This window comes from Pipra filicauda, unplaced genomic scaffold, assembly GCF_003945595.2.
Source record: "Pipra filicauda isolate LSUMZ 115617 unplaced genomic scaffold, ASM394559v2 scaffold54_size4384275_pilon, whole genome shotgun sequence".
Classification (NCBI taxonomy): domain Eukaryota; kingdom Metazoa; phylum Chordata; class Aves; order Passeriformes; family Pipridae; genus Pipra; species Pipra filicauda.
In genome coordinates, this window is record NW_024104698.1 from 1790868 (window position 1) to 1808329 (window position 17462).

Here is a 17462-nt window from a genome sequence, read left to right on the forward strand (position 1 = left end):
CCAGGACCTTCTCTGCAGAGCTGATTCTTAGTCAGTTGTCCACCTCTGTATTGGTTTCTGATGTTGTTCTTTGCTAGTCACAGGAGCTGGTATTTCCCTTTGTGGAACTTCATGAGCTTCTGGCCTACACATTTCTCCAGCCTGTTGATGTCCCTCTTTAAGGTAGTGCACCCATCTCATGCATTCTTGACACTCTGCACAGTTTTTTATAGTCATCCATATCATCAATGAAGAGTAAAAAAGGTTTGTCTCTATTATTCACCTGTAATGGCTGAGGGCATCTCTAAGCAGTAAAGCCAAAAGTGAACAAGGCATAGCATACTTCAGCCCTTTCCACGTTCTTTGTAAATCAATTCTTCTCCTCTGACCTGTAATGGGCTTTTATTTTCCCTCATCTTCCTTTTGCTGATGACATATAGAGGAGTTCTTCCTCTTTCTCTGCATGTACCTCACCAGATTCGGAAGTCCAGGTGGACTTGGTCTTTCCTAACACCATCTCTTGCATGTTCCAACATGCAATGTCTTTGTATTCCTTCTGGTGACCTGGCCCTGTTTTCATTTCTTGTATGCTTTCCATTTATTTTTAAATTTTCTTAGGATCTCCTTGCTCACCTGTAAAGGCCTTCTGTCAGCTTTTCTTGACTCTCATTTTTAGCACAATACACTTCTGGCATCTGGAGGACCTGATTTTTGAGAATCACTGGCTATGTGATTTAGATTCATTCTGTGTGTTAGCTGCTAGATAATAGATAGCTTTCTGAATTTTTTTTTTCCCAAACAATGATAGTTCTCCTTGACCTAGAATATTCTTCGAATATTATTAAACACCATCATTAAGTAGGGAAGAGGACTATTTGAAAGGATGTTGACTTTCTTGCAAGAGATGAAAAATTATAATTGCCTCACATCACATGCAGAATGGAGACTTTTTTAGCTAAAAAAAGAGCTTTCTATAAAAGCTTCCTTTGTCCATGTTAGGCATTTCCTAAAAATAATATCTTATTCTGGTAAATACCAGAAAAATTATGTGCAACAGAATCAGCAGTGTACAAGGTCCTCAATACATTTTCTGACAATAGAAAATATAATTGATCAATTTTAAGAGTGTGAAGTTACCTTTTTCTAGAAGTATCTTGATATTTAATACTCTATTTAAGAGGAAGAAAGAGACAAAACAAAATATACCATGTTGCAACACAGATCATTTTATTGTCTTATCACTTATTTACTTGCTCTGATATGTATTTGCAGAACAGACTCTGTGTAGTGTATACTATAAATATAGAATTGTCAGTCTTTATTGCCTCTTCCCTTATTATGCAACAAAATAATATATACATAGCCTAATACATCAATATCTCATCTTCTTTTTAGTTACTTTTATCTGTAGTCCTACCAAAATGTCCAGTGTTTTCATAACAAGTATGAAAACAGGTACTAAATTAGGTGCCAGTGCAGAAAGAACCACTGTGGAGTTTGTCAGAGTTCTGTTCTTTAATGCCCATCTAACTTGTGGCTAGGTGCTCAGACACAGACAGCCTTATTGAGTTATTTAGGCACCCTGGGCCAGAGAAGAGCCAGAATCTTCTTGGTGGTAATGTGCATATGTACAGAGAGATTTTTTGTCAGACAAACAGTCCCCAAATTGCAAGGGTCATGTCAATGAGTGTCTATCTTCATACTGGCAACTCACAAAGCCTACAGTTGGAGTTTTATGTGTGGATTACTGTACCTTTAGCAATTAGTTCTCAGGGAGTTCACATTCTAATCAGATTCCAATATTCATGGTCTCATTAAAAAGCAAATTTCCAAGTTATTTGTTTAAATTAATTAATATATTTATGTATCATCTCATAATGAGGGTGAAAAATTCTCACACTTAAAAAAGACCCTAGGCTTTTTTTTTTCCTTCGCATGATAAAATATTTTTATGTACATTTGAACTTGTACCGAAGGAAAAAAAGTTTCCATTTAAAATTATATCCAGAGCAGCTATTGTACTCTGCTAGAAATGTACCAGATAAGTACATTTTCTCAGTCTTATTGTACTGGTATGCTGCTAATGTGTGTATATATATATATATATATATATATATATATATAAGAGGACCTTTTCTTCTCAGAATGACTTCTATCAATTTAGATATAGCTCAAGAATCTTCAAAATTTAAACTCCTATCACCTCCTGGTTTCACAAAATGTTTTTTTTGCTATCATTACTGAGCTTTTTGAGAAAAATGAGATTTCGATATTAATACTATGCCTAAATCAATGTTATTTGCACAACATTTGTCCTAGTTGCTTCAATAACATGAATTTCATTATTTTAAGCAATTCTTGAGATTTTAAGGGACAGTATGTCAGTAAGCCTATTATTATTGGCGATGGATAACTGGAGACTTTTTCAGAGCTTGTAAGTGTTAACATGATTCATAAATTCAGTTTTCGTTAATTAACTGCATGTTATGGTATGAGAAAGAGTTGACCCTGAATCAAGACCTGATCAAGGAAGAAGAAAAATTATAGCATTCTTTCAGCCTATAATAATTCTACCAGTATTATACAGATCTATTGCATTCTTATGCTTCAGTTAAGTTTAAAGACAAGTCTCTAAAATTGAATTGTACATAAGGTCTGTGTTTCTACTTAGCAGAATCTCAATGATAGTAGTACTTAGGTTTTGAACCATTTTGAATTATTTCTGCTCATTTGATATCTGAAAATATAAATACTTAATCAGAAAAAGCAAAAATAGCATGTAATTAATTGTTCTGTGATGCTAACAGATGGTTTGACTGCCTAGCTAGCTCATTCAGTTTGTTTTACATGTGCTTTTTGGTTAAAAGGATGTAGCCAAGTATCAGACAGGAAGGTTCCCTGATCGTGGTACTATCATGGATTCAACTTCAAACAGGAGGAATTTTTCATAGAGGGGAAAGTTCTCCTTCTTTGAGAATTGACAACACTTAACTCCAAAGAACTTCTGGAGCGTAATGTGAGACAGACAGATCTGAAAAAGCCAAGAAGAAAAGAGCCTGCAAAATGGAAATAGCTGGGAAATTCCTGAGAAGAGCAGAGTAATTTTTCAGCTAGTAAGTCACAGACACAATAAAGTTTATTTGGGACTCTCAAGAAGGACATGAAAACTTTCTTCCCTATCAAAGAAAATTGCTGGAATGGAAAGAAAGAATTAAGAGGAGGACATTTCCTCCTCCAAACTACTGGAGAGGGTAGATTTGTTTCTCAGATATTTTATTTAATTTATTTTCTTCAATCTTTTTGTTCTGTGCTTTGATGAAACCTCATTGCAGCATTCACAAACCTTGTATTGTCTGTTGTCAATCTTGTATGAAGAAAAAAGAGGTGGTAGCTTGAATACACTCATCATAAGCTTGTGGCTGACTCATAATCCCATCACAAATGTATGCAAAGTTATAATTTATAGACTATTTGTTCAGTGCTTCTCAGCAAAGATGAAACCACAAATGCTTGTTTAAATGAAATTTTAAACAGTGCATTAAGAAGAAACATTCTCCTGTCCTGTAAAGCTATCTGAAAAATGGAGTAATGGCCCTCTTCTACACTTGAATAAAATACAGATCTTGGTTATGGTAAGAGGACTACTTCAATTGTCCTTCAGTTGATGTATTTTTAATCCAAACCATACAAAGAATTGGAGACTTTTGTTCAAACCCTCTTTAATTAGGAAATTCCTGATAGTGTTTCCGGGGTTCACAGAGTACTATGAATATTCGCTTTGAAAGTAAAGTGTCTCTGGGTCAAAGCGAATAAAAGTCCCATGTTTGCTATAAATTTAGTCTCCCTCCAAAAACTAGTAGAAGCAACAGGGATCAAAATGAGTGTTTTAAGATGATTTTGTGCTGTTAGATAAATTTTAAAAGGTAACATAAATGGATAAGGGAATGGTAAAATGATTTTGTGGCAAGTGTGTGCACATGCTTCAACAAACAGCAGTGACAAAACCTTTGGCACTGAAAGAAGATGAGAGTATTTCAGGGCCAAAATGGTACCAAATAAGTATTTTTCTTCTTTTTTTCCCCTCAAAAGAGTAATATTTTCCTTTATTTCTCCTAAACTAAAACTACCAGAAGAAATGTGTGTTTATATGGGACATATATGATCCATTATAGGAGTCAAAAGGGCTAATAATGCTCTTATTCCTTTTTGCATGATTGATTTTGATATCTCCTTTAATATATTGATTTTTAATACTTAATGCACAAGTTCTCAATGCAGAGAAATAGCTATTTAGAGAAGATGATTCAGCCCATGGAATATGGATGTAGAATTTCAGAAACTTAAATGTCAGACGGAAAATATAGCAAAACTCCCCTCAAAATTAGCAGAGTCAAGATTCAGTGAAGATAAATTGTTTTAAAGACTCAGTATGACCAATACAGTAAGTTGTTTGGTATAACTTTGTAACCACTACTAGTATATGAGATAAAGTTTCAATCTGCAGAACTACTTTAATTTCAAAATATTTTGCTGTTAAGGTAGGAATCAATTTTTATAGGTAATCTTTAAAGTGATAATTTCAATGAAGAAATGTTGCTCAAAAAAATAAGGTGTAGTTTCCAGAATGAGCTATAGTTCTTACGTGTGGCTTATTAAAGTGTGATTTCTTGTCTGAAATTACTTCCTATTAAGATTAGATCCAAACACAGGAATAAATCCTGTAAAAAAGATTTTAAACAATTTGTGGTACACATGGATGGAGCTAGCAAATGCTTCTGATATACTTTGATGATCTTGAGAAATACCATTATGACTTCAGTTGAAGAAAGATGAATCAGTGTATCTACAGAACTTTTTGAGACTAACTGCATTTTCAGTTAGGTAAAAGCTTTTTGCCATGTACAAGAAAATGTGGATTACATTTATGTTTAATCTATTGCTTGAATGCTGAGTAGCTTGTACCTAGATTAAAACAAAGTCTTAAATCTAAAGTAGTCTTTCTTTCTGTTTTTCTTGTTACAAAAATCAGATGAAATGAACAAAAAGGATAATTTTAAATTTTAACAGGAAGTATTTAAATTACTTTTTTAAGGTATTATAAGTCATCATTAAATGGCTCAATAATATGTTTGGGGTATTTTTTAAATTTGATCTCCTTTCATCAATGTCTCTTACTTTCATAGTAATATCTATGGTTATCTATTCTCTTAGCTTTCTCACTTAGCATTTTCGAAGTCGTGAACGTTGTGAAAAACTACAATTTCTGTGAAATAGCAGTCTGTGGTTGCTGAACATCTTTGAGAACTTAACTGTATACAATTGCTAAATATAATATTTAGTTTTATAGGATTTTTTTTCCCCAAGGTTTCTGAAGCTGTAGCCAGGAGTTGGTGTGCTTTATACTAAATGCATGTAGTATCTGTAAGTAGTTTATACAAGAGATTTCACAAATTCCTTTGGGATATGTTCATGTTGAATTCTCTCTTAACCAGATATATCCAGTTGTAAGATTTTTCAAATACTATTATTTCATAAGAATGATACTACTTCTTCTTTCCTAAGTAAATTATTTTCTCATTCAAGTATATATTATTTTGTCATTTTCAAAATATGTAATTTTTTAATTCCTTCTGTGAATACAATGTAATATGATATAGAACTGCTGAAATAAAGATCTGAAACAAGCCACTCATATTCTTCTTAATAGACCTGTTCTCACATTAGATTGTAGATATCTCACTGTTACTCTGTGATGTTATCTATTTCTAATATACTCTGGTAGTAGAAAACTGCTGAAGAGAAAATTTAAATTTTAAGCTTTGAAGTATCTGGAATATGTTAACATGAAGTCTCCAACTGAAAGTACTAAAAAGAATTCTCCAAATCTAGGATTTCGTAGTTTCCCTGACACTTTAATCAAACAGAGTATTTGAAATATTGGTTCTGACAGGGGAAATTTTGAAATGTGAATTTAAATAAAAAAACCCCCATAAACATAACCCACCAGATTTGTAGTAACTAAAGTTCAAGTGGTATGGTTCTGGGGTTTTTTTAATGACTGCAAATCAGTGAAGTTATTGTATATTAAATTAAAATTCACTGTAGATTTTTTTTCCTTTTGATGTTATACTTCTTAATATTTGCTTCACAAAAGAAAATTCTGTTCTGTAATAAAATAACAAGATGGATTCCTATTCAAGGGAAAGATTATCAGACAGGGATGCATTTTATTTCTGTAGTAAAGAAACCGTAATACCTTTTAAGTTTCCTTTATCATATTACATTGTCCGGCTTTTGCAGTTAAAAAAATCAAATTTGTAACTCCATTTGACATACCATACTGATTTCTTTTCATTTCTTCATTAATTTATTTATTCATTTAATCATTTTTGTGAGTAAGATAAAGCAAATATCCAAACTTGCTATATCTTCAGTTTTACAATTTGCTTGCTTGTGTTTGCACCTATGATATGCAATCTTCAAATAAAAATCAGTAGTAAAGCCATTTTCTCATTTAAAACATCTTAAATATTCTGAATTGCCCCCTTACATGCTTCTCCTTTCTTCCACTTTTTTCTCCATTGTGCCTTGACAAAGGTTGGACATCCTGTCAGACCTGATGCTTAGCTTTCCTTACCACTGAAATGTGTGGAGTGATGTGAACCTATATCTTATCCTCTCATGGAGCTCCAGTTAGAATGAGGGATATGGGCAGATATGAGACTTGTGAAGTGCTTCCATATCCCACAAAAGCTAACCGTACATCTTTGAAATGAGTATACTGCAAAAAAATATAGTTAATAAGTCTTTTCTAGGTCCTATTCTGCTGTCTTTTAACTTCTGAAGCAATAGCTATCATTGATTGTTCTCTTGTAATATTGCATAAGAGGAATGTATGAAGCAGAGTGCTAATTTGGGTCAGATATTACTACTTTTCACCAGATATTCTATAGAACTGTCAGTATCTGCAAGAAGTGTGGGGTGTTTCTCTTATAGTTTGCTGCTTTCCCATACCTGAATACAGTTGATGCAGGAAATGATTGAACATCCACCAGTTCTCCCCAGCAACAGCTGATCCTTCATATTTTAAGAAAATGTGGGTAGAAAAGAGCTTTTTCTACAAGGACCAGTTAAGAGCAAGTGAGATTCTAGCAATAAGTTTCTACATAGTTTTTGAAATTATGAAGCAGTTGTTGTGTAAAAATTTATCACTGCATCATTTTGAAAAAATAAAGCAATTGGGATTGATACCATAATGAAAAATTTGCAGAACCCAGAGACCTTTTTGAACAACTTAGTATCTGAAATCAGATCTTGAGAAATAATCAAGATAGACATAGTACCTGTAAGAGATGTTTTCTGTTACCCGTGTTAAATCTTGGGTGTACAGAAATGGCACTGTCAGATGCAGGTAAATAAGGACTGGACATTTCAGAGAATATAAACAAAAGCAGAGGAATAGGAATGAGGGCTTCAGAGAAACTTTTGAGCCTTAGATTTAATTTTTTTTTAATACTCCTGAATCAGTAATGCCATTAAAATTATTCTATGGCTATTATAATCCTGACTAGTTAAATTATGACAGAAAATACAATTAGAAAGTCAACATTGCTAATATTATAGGAGGAAATATCTGCTTTTAGTGAGTGACTCAGGACTAGATTCTAAACGCTTGGAAAAAATCCCTGGAAGTGTTCAAGGCCAGGCTGGATGGGCCTCTGAGTAACCTGGTCTAGTGGAAGATGTCTCTGCCCACAGTAGTGGGGTTGAAAGCAGATGGTTTTTCAGGTCCCTTGCAAAGCAAACTGTTTTACACTTCTATGATTCCATGAAAAAAAAATCATACTTTTCAAAAACTACTGTTATATTTGTTTGGTTATTAAAAAGGATTTATAGGGTGGGTAGGGTTCATAGCAGGGTCCAGTTTGTGAAATTTGGTTGGCCTTTAAAAGCATTGGTCAAAATCATGCCAAACCTCACATCTACACTATCTTACCTCCTTTGTATTTCCTTCTGCCCACTGTAATACTTCCAAATCCTCTACTTTCCATTGTGTTATTTTTGGCTTGACAAGCTGGTGCCACTCAGTATTGCTTAAACGGCCAAAAGTGATTTTATTTACCCAGTGAGAAGTATTAAGATTCTTGACATCTGAAAAATGCTCCATGTCCATATGTTTTAGCTTTTAGGCTTTCTATGCCTCTTTCTCCCTTTTCTGACTGATCTGGATGGGTTTTCTTAAAAAGGTATTAGTTAACACAATAGGAGGTTGTAAAAGTTTGTTGATTTTGTTCTTTGAAAATTTGAATTTGACTGTCAATTCAAAAGCTGTGATGTCAGGATGCTTACAGGGTGGTAACCCTATAAATATATATAAATATAAATATATGAAACATATTTTTGAAGGGAAATTATATTTTTTTGATCTAGAAATAGATTCAGACTTACCATATGGGATCCAAATAGTTTAAAATAAATATACCTAGGACCGAATCACAATGACTCACATTTGTCTACGTGGTCAGTACAGTACATATGACTGAAGGCAAAGAGAGGCTGTGACAGAGGAAGACGAGAGAAATCGATTTTGTTAGAAATGGGTATGTAGTCAGTTATGCAAGGACTAAAACTGAAACATTGTAGAAAATCTAAGTGTAAGATTTTAAAAGATGGGAAGGTGTTTTTATTTTAAAGCAAAACTGATTTCACTTATTCACATTTTTACAGTCAAATGAATAAACTCAGAAGTACCAAAATATATGTGTGCAGCAGGCAGGTTGGTAAATTTTTTACCTGCTTTTGAATGCCAAATGAGCATGAAATCTGGTAATAAAAAAATAAAATAAGTAAGTCCATTCTCAAAGAATAAGAGAGGAGAAAACTAATCATAATCAAATTGGTAAACAGTTGATACTTTTATGCTTAAACTTAAACGTTATCAGTATTTCTCTTAAAAAGGAAAAAATGAGACAAGCATAATTATAATTCTCAAAGTATCCAGACTCATCTCTACTGTGAGATAAAAAAATTTTTGCAACAAAATACAAAATCTGGCCCCATTAACTTGTTCATTGTAATGCATATACGGCAGTAAAGTGTATCATTTAAGTAAAAATCTGTTCCTGGCAAATTGACTAAAGTAATTAAGAAGCTGTCTTTGCAATTATCTCAGCCATCATAAGCAGAAATTACACCATGTAGTAGCTAGGGGATATGAACACCATATTAGAACTTTAAAAAGCTATATTAATAATGAGTATTATCAATGTCAATGAACAGCTACAAAAATTTGCAAATACTAAGTTATCCGTCTCAAAAGGCTCAATCAAAGCTTCTAGCTAATCTCTTGATTTGGGAATCTTCAGAAATTACCATATGAGGGATCTTGTAAGTAAGTAGGGGAAAGATACTATCTTCAAGGCAGAGCTCACAGTGCTGGTAAAAAAGACACCTTAGGCATCCATTATTTCCTCAATATGGGAGTTTTTCTGTGCCTGCAGATGATACTCGGGTTTTAGAGTGAATCTTACTTGAGTGAGGAGGGGTCTCCTTGCTGTGATCTATCACAAGATGTTCTTGACACAGGCATGGTATCCCAGGTTAATCAAAAATTCTGGTATCCACATTTTCTTTTCTCCAAATATGACTTTTTGGTGTTTTGCCTCCTTTATAGAGACTGAACTGCTAGTGATTCAAACATTCTACCACCTGCAGCGACCATCCAGGTGCTGTAAGAGACTGGAGTATTGGTGCTCCGGGCTCAATCAGCAGTGTGCTTTGCTGACAATGTGTAGAGTGGCCACCCAGGCCAGGTGCTGAAGGCATGCACATCTGGCACCTCAGGCTACAAGCTAGGTGTTAAACAAGATAAGGAAAGAGGCAAACCCTACCAGGTGGAGTACTGTTTCTTTTTCCTTACACATATGACTCAGCTGTGATAACTTCCCAGAACATTCACACCCAGCCTGAGGGTGTTCATGTCTTGTTGATGAGCCCTAAAGGGCCATAATGGTCCGTAATGGGCCATCTGCCCTGACATAAGAGACAGATGCAATATCTTAGAAGGTGTCAAAGACTCCTGAAGTATCTTGTAATTCATAGTATTATACCATCCAGAGTAAAACTCCCCATCTCAGGGGAGGTACTGGAGGCGTTCCCACCTGAACCTGAGAATATATAAATCTAAGTTTTGGGGCTTCCCTCACCACCTGGGGCTTGCCATGGATCTGGTCTGTCACCACCACTTCAACCAATGAATATATAAATTGCAACAACCAAATGTCATCACTGGATCCAATGGGTGTCTTGTGGGTCCTTCCAGTCACCTGAGGGATCCGCAGCCCTACTCTGGTTTCCTGCACCAGCACTGCAGCCTCACTCCAGTGCCACACAAGTGTCTGCCAGTATTGAATCCCAGCTATCGACCATTTCCTGCCAGCACTGACTCTCCAACCATTCATGCCAGGTTTTCCAGGCATGGGGGAGGCGAATCACATGGAAGGGCAGCCCGTCTCGTCTCTGTCCTGTGGCCATGTGTGGATTTTTTGAGGTGACGGAGGCCAGCTGCCATCTCAGTTTGGTCCATTGTGCAGGGCTTGGGAAGTTTCTCCTCATCAGTTGGTTTAACATAGTTTTAACATGATTATTATTAGCATTTCTTCTTAGTAAAGAGTTATTGTTTCACTTACATCCCAGCGTATCTTTCTCTCTCTCTCTCTCTGTATTAGAGAAACCAGGGGTATTGAATCTTATGGAGGAGACCTCTGTCTGAGGTCTTTGCCCCTCCAAATTCTCTCAAAATAAAAGACGTGATCAGACAACTGTTTGCCATTGTAAGATACAACATGTGGTAGTGTTCAAATTATTGGTTTATTGAACTAATAATCAAAATGCATTGTTTTAAACGGGTAGTTATGAGGTTGCAGCTGAGGAAGTGGTCCTTTACTGTCCTTGTTAGGTGTGACTCATGGTGAATGATAAGACTGTATTACAACACAATGTAACCATCTATAGCGCGGGCAGTAGGATTTTCTCCCTTTGTATACTGCTAGCAGACTTTACGAAATGCTCCTGGGCAAAGATGGACATGCTTTGTTATGTGTAAGGCTACATGTTAGCAACTGTCCTGCACCACTTCAGGAAAATCCTCATTAAAGAGATCTTCAGTAAAGAAGACCTCGGAGATATACACTTAATGATTTAGTGTAGAACTGGAACTTTATCTCACATTACGCGATGTAAGTCTTCTATATGTAAACTTTTAAGAGGTAATTTTGCTATATACTAACATGCATGAAATGGAGACTTGTGAATACTCTTATGCTTAGCTTATGTTCTCAATTATCTATAAAATAACCATAATGATAACAAAGTATACAGAAAATTGCTTTACTAGTCATCTGTCAAACAGATCAGCTTTCTTTTTATAAACATCAATCCATTTATAAACATCAACCTCTGCAAATGAGGTTTCACATTTATAAACATCAACCCCTGAAAATGAAAATACTTGATAAGTTGTAGCTTTTCTCCACTTATGTGAAAAATTATTCTCTTCAGCAGTATGTGCTCTGTGTTCTGTTTTCTTCTTTCTGTTCTTCCTTTGCCTGTTTTTCTGTCAGTCCTTTTTAATTAAGATCTAAAAATAAAGAATATTAAATAAAATTTGCTTCTTACTACTTCTGTTCAGTATGCATAATAGAGGAAAAGATCAAGTTTTCATCAGTCATAACATCTTAGAAAATTAGCTGCTTGAAGGCTAATCTTACCTTATTCTGTAACTAGTGATATGAAAGATGCTTCTGCTTGTACTTGTCATGAAGACAGTGATTGCTTTCTCTGTTAAGTAGAGAAAGAATGCCCTAAGGTCTATAAAGTATCTGACTAAGTACCTGAAATTAGATGACGTGCACTCATCCTTCATCTGTTTTAAAAACAACGGTAGTGTTTGCATCTTCTTACCAATCTTTACTGATGAGTAAAAAAGGGGAGGGAGAGAGGTCAAACACTGAATCACAAATCAACTATTATTAAAATTTTAAAACATCTTCTGCATGGTTTTCACCCATACCAGGTAAGACTCTTTGGGAGAATTGCCCTCAAGGTGTTCAGAGGAATGTGGCAGAAACCACTCTTAGAAGGCTATTTGACTCTCTCTACCTTCATTCAACATATCTCATCAATTTCAATCTCTCCTCTGTAGCACTGTCACAAACTTGGACATAACAACACCTACATTCCATGCAAACCTCATGAAGTTCAGTAAGGCCAAATGCAAGGTCCTGCACCTGGGTCAGGGCAATCCCCAATTCCTGTACAAGTTGGGGGATGAATTGACTGAGAATGGCCCTACAGAGAAGGATTTGGGGATACAAATGGATGAAAGATCGGTTGTAAGCCAGAAATGTGCTCTTGAAGCCCAGAAAGCCAAACTTTATCCTGGGCGGCATCAAAAGAATGGTGGCCAGCAGGTCGAGGGAGTTTATTCTGCTCCTCTACTCATATGACACCCTACCTAGAGTACTGCATCCAGCTCCAGGGGCCCCAGTACAAGAAAGACATGGACCTACTAAAGAGAGGACCAATGAATGCTACAAAAACGATCAGAAGGATGGAACATCATTCCTATGGAGTAAAGTTGAGAGAGTTGGGATTGTTCAGTCTGCAGAAGAAAAGGTTCTGAGCAGAAGTTATTGTGGCTTTCTAATATTTGAAAATGGCTTATAAGGAAGATGGAGAAAGACTTTTAACCAAGGCCTTTAGTGATAGTACAAGGGGGAATGATTTAAAACTGAAAGAGAATAAGTTTAGAGTTCACATAAGGAAGACATTTTTTACATTGAGGATGTTGGGGCACTGGAACAGGTTTAGCGAAGGCCAGGTTGGATGAGGCTTTGAGCAACTAGATCTAGTGGAAGATGTCCCCATCCACAGAAGATGAACTAGATGATCTTTAAAGATCTCTTCCAACCCAAATCATTCTGTGGTCACATTGAGCTGAGACGAACCCTCAGAGCAAATGCTAAATAGGTACGATATAAACAGGACACGCCACTTGCCAGGAAGGCAGAGAGCAATTTACCAGTAAAAATGTGTGAGAAAACTCTTCTTTTCTTCTATTTTTCAAGGGTTTGTATTCAAATATCATTTAGACAAGTTGAGCTTTAAATGAATTAATTTCCACAGGAAAGTTTGGTACTATTGTGCACAAATTAGGTTGACTTATACAGTCATAGCATATACTGAAAGCAAACTTTCAGAGTTAAATATCTGCTTAGGTATACCCTATGCTGTAGAGTGATCTTGGGCTAGCTGTAACTTCTGCTTTCATCTATACTTTAGATACATTATATCAAAATTGACTAAGAATGAGCCTTTCAATATTTCCTTATGCATTTTATAAGTAGCAGTCTTTCTTTCATTCAAACAATTTTGTGAAATTCTTGATTTTTTTTTATACCAAAGATTTTAATGCATTTAAGAGCTAATGAACATTTTTCGTTTTTCCTAGCACCAGTAAAAATTATTTTAGCTTTCTGTAAGAAATATTTTTGCCTAAGTAGAAAAGTTCAGCAACAGAGATCTATTGAAATGTAGAGGAACAAAGGGAACTTATGAACATGGAATGACACCTTGTATGTATAAAACATAATTAAGAATGGAACCACTTTACCGTCTTATAATAATATAACTTTCGGAGTACTTATATTCATTTCTTGTTAGAAAAATGCCTCTACACTGGCAGAATAATAGACATCTTAACTTTTATGACTACAACATATTGAAATGATATTAGAATGTAATGGCTTTAGAATTTTAAACTTGTCACATGTATAGCAATTTTTATTGATATAAGAACTGGCTGAGAATATTTCATATTTGGACTAGGAGAATCTCACAATGAAAAGTTTTCCAGAGAGATACTGCTTCCAAGTTTTTACTGTAGCTGGGATTTTTTTATTTTGAAGGACCATTTAATCTCAGTTATCAAGTTATGGAAAAGTATTGCTATAGGTGATGTATAAAATATGTGATTCTTTTCACATGGAAAAAGATATTAAATTATTTACACAAAGAAAGCTTTCAATTTACAGTAATAAAGGGGTAAATGAGTATCTGTGTAGTCGTAAAAAAAATTAAATAAGGATTTGAATAAGATAATACTTTATCTCCATAACTCTACTTTTTCTAATGGTTAAAAGCAGGTTTTGTTGGAGTTTTATTATGTTTGGACAATTATTTTTGCAACCCGACACATACCTCCTATGTGTTTTCACATAGACTAACTGTGTCCAGTGAGGTTTCACAGCATTGCCATCTTGATTTATTTCCTACCAGTCCCTGTTCTGTATAAATGGCTCTATTTTAAAATAAGAACAACAAAAAACAAGAAAGCCAGAAAATCAAGTATTCAGTTTATGTCTCAGAGATTACCCATATGAAAAATTCCATTGATTTCCTGGATTTAGGGCTCCGCAGTTATTGCAGGAGGCTATCATCATAGAGTACTTGAAATGAATTTCTTACTATCAGCATCTCTATTTAACTAAAGATGGACTGATATAAATCAAGGTTTAGGATAGAAAAAAAATAGTATAGAAAGAATGACTAGTCTCTTTTCACTTGCAAATATTAGAGGAACACGTGTTTGGGTGCAGTGTATGTTATGTGTTTGGTACTGAAGTCCTGACCAGAGTAAAAAAAATATTTTACAATTTTGTGACCTCAGATTTTTTTTATTCTACTTTTGTATTGTAATTTCTGGTTCTATGTATAGAACAGATTTATAAACCAAAGAAACTAGTTAAATCTATTTTATTTATATTTATAAACATAAAAGCTCATTGCAAAATATTAATTCAGCCATTTCTCACAACAGTAGATTAGTAAAATTTTGTCATTGTTATCTATGCATCTGAATGGGTGGCACTTAAGCAATGCACAGAGCTTGCATTATGAGTTCCTCAAGTTTTCTAACAAATAAATCCAGTATTTCATCTTCACTTTCAGGAATAGATGATAATTTATCTTAGCTTAAACAGTACATATGCTGTATCTTCAATATACAGTAGTTGAGTTTATCTTACCATTTTCCACTCCATGTGTCTATTACCACGTGAGTGGTCACTTCTAACTGACTAATGGGTTCCTTCTGAAGAGAGCTTCTTTCTGATGGTATTTTCTCCCTGTGTAATTTTCCACTCTGTTGCCTACTAAATGATACATTTTTGTTCAGTGTGCCCTTGCTTGGTTTCCCCCCTTCCTGTTTATTTTTTTGTTTGCTTATTTGTTGTTGGGTTTATTTTGTTTTGTTTTGTTTTGTTTTTTGCAATCATTTGTACTGGATTCTAAGTTTGAGTTAGACAGTTATATGTGTTTTATAGTTAAATAATATATTTTCTTCATATTAGCTTGAGGAATGTCTAAAGAACCTTTTATTTATCTATGAATGCAATGCCAATTGCAGATGTCTATGCCTACACAAACAGAAACTTCATCTAATATTTGCTGCTTAAAGAACAAAAAATTGTGAAATAGCTTCTGAAAGGAGCAAATTGTGTTTAACAATTTTTCCTAAAAAGACTGATGAATAATTTAAGGATGCCTGAAGGAAGGTCCTTTGGTAATTTGTTCATGTTTTCCTGACTTTTTGAATCAATAAGTGAATTATTAAATTAAATATGGGCTTGTTCATTGTTACGGTGGGAGTTATGTTTATACCATGCAAAATATGGCTTATGCCACTAAGTCCACCTAAAGTGGCTTTATCATCAAAGTTCAGCAAAATTCTACAAGCGGGAATAAACTGTAGATACTTTGATACTTGATAACAAAAAACCAAACAGAAATGCTTTCTATGTGTGCGTGGTCTTGTTTTAGGAGGCTCAGAAAAATCTCCCTAGACATTCCAAAGTGGTTAAGACTGTAGGAAGAGATCTTCTAGCTTGCTACTTTACTTCAGTGTTCTGCATTTAGGTCACAGCAGGTGAAAATGCTACTATATCTACACACAACAATCACTTATACTAGCAGTGTAAAATTAAAAGATATCTGTAACTAGTAAAGTCATTTGTTACTTTGGAGTTTGATCCCTGCAATGAAAGGCTGAGTACAGACTATCTTACGACAAATTTGTAATATCGATGGGGGTTTTTTGTTGCCCCTGAAGTTGCCATAAGAAAGAGTAAATAGTATTGCAGGATGAAAGTTTGTTGACAGAAAAACCATTATTCACAATTAATTTTAATATTGTTAGAATTATATCATTATTAAACATTCATTATTCAATCTTTTTTTTCTTTTTTTGAGATCCTGAATTTCAAAAGGTGTTGACTGTTTCCCCTCTTGCACTTTTCTTGCAGTTTTTCAACATCGGCCTAAGGACCTATGCTTGTACATAAAGTAAATAATAGCACACAATCTTTAACTTGGAACTCTGACAATATACTCCTAAGAGTATATTGACTGTTATAAACCTATCTATTGTTACAATGAAGAAATTTCCTCAAATAAAGAATAACATTTCCTCCACATTGTAGTTGTTTTGCCTTGTTGAATTGAACAGTGCCTTTATTCAAACTTTAAAAAGGTTCAAACAGAAGGAACAGTAGATTTAGCTAGGAACTAAAATTACATTATAAATGTAGAATGTTTCTTTTATCTAACTTAGAAAAAAAACCCTTAAGAAACACACTATTAAATTTGCTGACTTTAAAGATTAAAAAACAGTACTTGGTTCTAGAATGAAAAAATCTAAAGATTTCTTGAAAATATCTTTCTGATAATTTAGTATTTACTGTTATCCTCCAGTACTTTTCTGTCTCACTTTTTCTTTTCTCTCCATGCTTTACAACTAGAAATTAAGTCAGAATATATCTCTGCTGGACACTTTGCTTCTTACATGTCAACTGATTTTCTACAAAATCTTAGATTAAAAAAAATATTTTTTTTATATTTTACTGTCAGATATTTTATTTTTACTTTTTTTTTTGTATTGTGGTTGACTTGCTGTATTCTGAACTGAAGGAAGCAAAAGGAGAACTCTGTTACACATTTGTGCTCACACACACAGAGAACACTCATTCAAAAAGACATATCAGCTGAGTGAGCACCTAGCCTTGTAAGAATAACATAATTTCTAAGCAATATTTCCAAAAGGATTTATCTAATCTTAATTGAATGATGATGTTGAAAGTTATTCTTAATGTTTGCAAATCACACTCAAGGTCTTTCTATAGAGTTTGATGAATTAATTATTTTTTTCTCTATTTATTTTAATTTGTGAGGAGTAAATATGTGTATCAGATTTAGCAGAGTGGTAGCTTGTTTTGTTTTCTAACTTTCTGGCTCTTTTTGTGTATATCTGTCTGTGTGTCTACATGTGCTATATTTTTTATAAGTTTTTATAAGTAGTAGAGGTCTGAAGATAGCTTTTATTTCTGTCAGATTTCTACAAAACATTTTCATTTTTTTGTTGTTATTGA

The 17462-nt window shown here is 34.3% G+C and overlaps 1 protein-coding gene across 3 annotated transcripts in view; it reads left to right on the plus strand.

Moving 5' to 3' along the window:
• MGAT4C (MGAT4 family member C) overlaps positions 1 to 17462 on the plus strand; it is a 343947-nt gene that overhangs the window by 15164 nt on the left and 311321 nt on the right. The window lies entirely within an intron of this gene.